This window comes from Dendrobates tinctorius, unplaced genomic scaffold (genome assembly GCF_039654945.1).
Source record: "Dendrobates tinctorius isolate UK_male_01 unplaced genomic scaffold, ASM3965494v1 ptg000097l, whole genome shotgun sequence".
Classification (NCBI taxonomy): domain Eukaryota; kingdom Metazoa; phylum Chordata; class Amphibia; order Anura; family Dendrobatidae; genus Dendrobates; species Dendrobates tinctorius.
This window is the reverse complement of record NW_027361765.1, coordinates 6,004,246-6,010,261: the sequence shown is the minus strand read 5'-3', so window position 1 is coordinate 6,010,261 and position 6,016 is coordinate 6,004,246. Positions and strand designations below refer to the sequence as shown.

The 6,016-nt window shown below is 45.3% G+C and overlaps 1 pseudogene; it reads left to right on the top strand.

The window, feature by feature from the left end:
- The first annotated feature begins 226 nt into the window (after window positions 1-226).
- Window positions 227-1,579, top strand: LOC141098991 (uncharacterized; annotated as a pseudogene).
- The last annotated feature ends 4,437 nt before the right edge of the window (window positions 1,580-6,016 follow it).

Genomic DNA, 6,016 nt, shown 5'->3' with positions numbered 1-6,016 from the left:
ATCAGCTTACATATGCAGTCAAAAAACGCAGCGTTTGCATGCTTTTGCATGCGTTTAGCATGCGGTTGCGCTTTTTTGTGGTCATGGTGAAAACTTTTATAGCAGAAAAATCTAGATAAACAGACATGACCAATGGGACACCAAAGGGCGTGTCTTATGGGATATCTTTATATAGACCCTTGGACAGCTGAAAACTTTAGATTTTGCTATTGTATCCTGCGGCACGATGGATCTTCGCATGGAGAGCTTTTATTTCAACCTAGATTTGAATATAAAGATGCTTGTTGCCTTTGCTTTTGCTTGTGAGCAACAAAGAAACAGAGAAAGACAGAGAACATGGCGTCGGCGTTATTGGAGACACCCCAATATCGAAGTCCGGGAGAACCGTGGAGCCTACCACATCATATACAGCGAGCTCAATGCCAACCCAGAGAAATTTGTGGAACACACCAGGATGTCTCAAGAAACCTTCTGGGATTTGCTTGGTCGCGTCCAAGGAGCCATCAGGAGATCGGACACCAAGCTCTTTAGAGCGATTCCTGCTGAGGAACATCTCATGGTCATGGTAATATTTCAAAATAAATGCCTTTCATAATTATTATTGTTCTGCCATGTATCAATTGTTTTTTCCTTTTTTCTGTTTAGCTAAACCCCTTCATATTATAGTTATTAATTTTTTTCTTTCTATGTTTGACAGATTCCTGGCTACCGGAGAGAGCTTATCATTGCTACATTTCCAGTACCGAATAGGAATTTCCACCCTGTCTGGAATAGTTGCGGACACCTGCCAGGCTTTGTGGAACTTTCTCCGGGATGAATTTATCCCCCTACCCACCTTGGAAATGTGGCTGGAAATTGCCGAAATTTTCTGGCGAGTGTGTGATTTCCCCAACTGTTTGGAGCAGAGGATGGAAAGCACATTCGGTTTACCAAACTCTCCAGAACTGGATCTCAGTACTTCAATTACAAGAAATATTTTTCTGTAGTGCCCATGGCGATTGCAGATGCGGATTGTCGCTTTATCGCGGTGGACATTGGAGCTTTTGGCCGTGGCAATAACTCCCAGACTTTTAAAAACTCGGATATGGGCCAACGCTTGTATGGAAAAAATTTTAATTTCCCCCTGCCACGACCTCTTCCCAACACTTAAAGCCCGCCAATGCCATTTGTTATGGTTGGGGATGAGGCCTTTGTGTGTGAAAACCTACTGAAACCTTACTCCAGTCGGGACTTGAACCACACAAAAAAGATTTTTAACTACAGATTGACCAGGGCACGAAGAACTGTTGAGTGTATCTTTGGGATTCGTGTCTCCAAATGGCGCATTCTTGGAACCGCCATTAATCTAAAAATGGAGACAGTCCATGAGGTGGTCGAAGCCTGTGTGGTTCTTCATAACTACATAATGGCTAAAGAACAACCCAACATTGAACTTGATAAACCCGTTTCAAACCCATTAACAGATTACCATCATCACCCTATGCGGTCAACAGTTGAAGTTGCCCAAATGAGGGACCAATTTGCTGCCTACTTTGTTTCTGATATGGGACATGTGGCATGGCAAGATGAAATGGTTTAATAAAATGTTCTGTTGTGTTTGTTCCTGTAATGGTAAAATATTCCTAATGTTTGGTGTAAATAAAAAACCTGTATTGAGACCTGTACCAAGTCTCCTATGTCTTTCCTCTCAAATCCACTTATGATGTCCGTGCTATGGTAGGTGACGTAATTCGTTCCATCGTCTTTTCAGTCTGCATAATCTATTGGACGCAGAATGAAGAGACGATGGAGGTAATACAAGGTATATCTATACTCAACTGTCCAGGTGTCAGAAATAGTGAATTCAGGATGCACAAAACCCAGCATCCTGAATCCACTATTTCTGACACCTGGACAGGTGAGTATAGATATACCTTTTATTACCTTCATCGTCTCTTCATTCTGCGTCCAATAGATTACGCAGACTGAAGAGATGCTGGGGAAAATACTAGTCAAATTTGTTTTTGACAACTCATAGATAGCTCCATGACAAACACAAGAAGCAAAGCTGCAGTGTTGTAGTTGTCTCACTCCTGGAGCTATGAGGTGTCAAATACACAAAGTATACGGCACAGTGTCTTTAGTCGGCGCACGGTGTGTGTTGTCGGCGGCGAAATACACAAATAATCAAACAGTATAAAGGGGAAAAAAACACAAATTTATTTACAAAAAAAATTTTACTTCGGCGACTTGGAGTAAAGTGACATAACTGGGGGGTGTTGAGCTGAGACGACTGACTTAAAGATGACGCAGGGGTTGCAGGGGAAGGGGTTCTGAAACTAGTGGGGTCAGGGATGGGATTGGAGGCACGGGACGGGAAAGACAAACTGAAAGGTAGAGACAAACTGGACATCACAGACACATTTGGAGGTGAGGGGGAGGGGAGGGGGTGCGAGAGTCAGTTGTTTCTTTTTCTTGTGGTTTCTGTCCTGTGTTCTGCAGTTCTGTCTTCTGGGGAGCATTTTTTGTGTTTTTTTCTGGCGCCATGGTGCTGGACGACGGCCTGGCAGTATCCTGGTGCTGCTGCTGTGGCCTGGTGCTGGTGGACATCCTGGCAGGATCCTGATGCTGCTGCTGCGGTCTGGTGAAGGTGCACAGCCTACAAGGGTCCAGTTGTTGCTGCTGCATGCTGGTGGATGTCCTGCTAGGATCCGGCTGCTGCGGCATGTCGGTGGTGGTGATGGTGGAGATCCAAGCAGGAGCAGCACTTTGCATGGTGGTAGCGGTGGACTGTGCAGCAGCACTCGGCATGGTGGTGGTGCTGTACTGGTGTCCGACAGGGCTTGGAATGGTGGTGGCTATGCAGTGGTATGCAGCAGAACTCGGCATTGAGGTCAAGTGTGTCAGTGTTGGCTCAGGTGGAAATGCCACCACTGACTGCTGCAAGTACCGAGTCTGCTGCATAGCCTGCACATAAGCAGTATTGCAGGCCTGCATGACATTGAGCTGGAGATCAGGAGTAAGGTGTTCCGACATGCCCTGTTCTATCTGATTAAAAAAATGATGTGATGGCCTCTGGAGGTCAGCTTTCAGATGGTCAAAGCTTCAGTTGACATCCTGGATAAGTGTCTTTATAAGGTTGAAATCACTTTCCAGTCTGTCTCCCGGCGCCTTGAGGCCATCATGGAAGATCGAGCTCAAGTGCATGAACTTGGACATGAGGGTCCTGTCCGAGGCCTTCTGCCACTGGCGGGAATATCCCGAAAAACCAGTGGCAGAGGTGACGCGCCCCAGAGGCTGTGGGATACTCGGTGCCGGGCCCTTTGACTTTAATGGAAAATGTCACAGTGGCAGTGACCCGGTCCGTGGCCTCAGGCAGTCATGTAAAAGGGGTAGAATTGATGGGGATAAAGTTTCTGAAGTGATTTGTGATGCCACCTGTGGTTTCTGGTCAGATTGACCAGCGCTGCAGTGTTGCTTCTCTGGGACAGATGTTGTGGTGCAGCTGAGATGTAAAAGCTCTCCACAGGTAGAGCTGTAGTCCAAGGGCAGATGAAGTGAGTTGGTAGATGGTGAGGAAATGAGGAGTGGAGAATGTAGCAGAGCTTGGTGTGAGGCGCCGAAAGAACGTGGAGGACACAATTGCATGTAGTTCAAAAGGGCTTTACTCACAGTTCTGGCCTAGGTACAGATGCCCGCTTCAGTGCTGTGTCATCCAGGTGAGGGGTCGAGACAACTTTCAGATAAGATGAAATGCACCCTTCCTGCTTTCCCCGTCAGTGTGTTCCTTTCCTGGCCGTCTCCAAATAATACGCTGCTTAAACTCCTTCTTCCACTCCAGCGCTTCACAATTATCGTTCTGGGCCAGCAGCAGCGAATCCTGTTCAGACAATGCCTCACCGTTTCTGTGACTCTATATAGCTGCGTTTCCAGTCAGACTAACTGTGGTGGGGGCGATAGTCCATAAAGTAACCAAAGCTGTCGGGTTGCTAGTGGCACCCTGAGGAATGCGATCTAGGATAGGGGCCATTCCCTTTGCGACCAGTCTGGTTCCTTCCTCCACCTGATGGCGGTCAGCGTGGAACGAGACCCACGGGATACACTTTCCCACCGTGTCTCTGGAAGAACCAATCCTTCCTATGGAGAATCTTCCATCTAAGTCCACTTCATCAAGCAACTCCTGGTACAAGTCAGGAGCTGCTGCAGACACGTCTTTCTGCTTCCCTCCCTCTGGGGGAATTAACCTCACTTGCAGTTCTAGGATTCACCCTCCTAACTACGCTCCGCCCACCTCCCAGCACACTTCCTGTTCCAAGCAGGGAGCTATAAAGGGTGCTCTGCTACACTACCCTACCTGGTCATGGGATACCACACCTCTGGGTGAGGTGCAGTACCTCTGTGGTGACTGGACCCCCCTGGGTGCCACAGTGGCCTGGGACAGGGGAACACCTTATGGACTGTCTTGCTAAATTTTCTCCCAAATTAGGTTATTTACCTTAACTTACGTAGCGCTCACTGGCATCCCAACCAGGCAAAGATTATTGACAATCTTTTATTTCAGCAAGCAATCATTTTGTTTTACATAGCACATGAATAGTCTCAAGATTTTTTAAAAAAAATGACAGTTATGACATGAAAGATTTCAGCATCAATAATAATTACCGAGTTATTGTAGCATCACCCTTCGCATCGGGGGACCTCGATCAGCGGGAAGGGGTTTTCTTCGGTCAGCATCACAGACTAAGTGCGTCCACTTGAATCGTCTGGAAAGTCCCTACCCGCTGAGGAGGTCAGTACTTTTTATAATATTAATTGGAATGATCACGCACTGACATGCGCAGTAACTTGATTCTTTTTCACATTCCTCCTTTATCTCAGTTGGTTTGGTTCTCACATTCCTCCCTTCCAACTCCCACAACAATGCCTGAGCAGGTGGTTGCTTTTCACATTCCTGAGTGTGTGCTCTCCTCATGGTAGGAAAAGTTCAGATTCCGGTCACAATCCATAGTATCCAAATGGATGTTTCAATGTACTGCAATCACTACCTTATTGACTGGATGCCTATCTATACCAGTCTCTCACTCATGCATATCCCATTTGTATCACAATCGGTCCTTGATTGCAGTCTTTTAAACACCATCTTTATAGGACACCATGAGCACTTGTGGTTTCTTGCAACACATTTTATAAGCTATATAGCAATTCCATATGGATAATAGAATCACTACAATAGCCATCACCAACACGGGATGAATCAGCCAATTCAATAATTTGGTAGCTGAGGGCGAATACCCTAGAAAAATATCATACCAATGATGAGAGGTAGCATCAGCAATAATCGATCCCATTTTTAACAATTTTCCCTGCCACTATGGTGGTACTAACAACATGATATTGTATTGTTTTATTTAACATTTGAATTATTCTATTCCCTTCTTCAGATGTCTCCATAATATTCCTGAGCCGGGTCATATTCAATTCCCAGTTGTTTACCTGCAACTTGGTCGGTTGCCACCGCATTGTTTTCTGCACCTCCCGGTCATGAGTGAGAAGGAAGGTTTGGCCCTCCCACTGTAAAGCGGAAACATTCTGTAAACACCCCACATAAGGAACTTTCATCCCAGGAATAATAGGGACATCAGTTATTACACAAATTTCTTGTGAACCTATCTCCACCAACATCTTGTAGGATACTGGTAGAATGGTGAACTCACAAATATTCACAGTCTCTTGTAGCAAACATGGTTCATATACAGTAGAATGCAACCTACAAATTTTACCTTCTAATGTGTCTTCACATAAGCTTAAATCATGCGTGCGATTATTGTCATCAATATATAAGCCATTCATTTTAGGCATCCACAACCATTGATCCCCTAGGGGTCCCAATAATAGTGGTAAAACTACATATCTACACATTACTTGCTGGTTGGTTACATTATATATATTCAATATCCCTTGACATACTGTGTCATTGCAAACCATTTTGGGAGCTTCAATTTTAAGCCATGAAACTCCAGGGATTGTGTTATTAAAC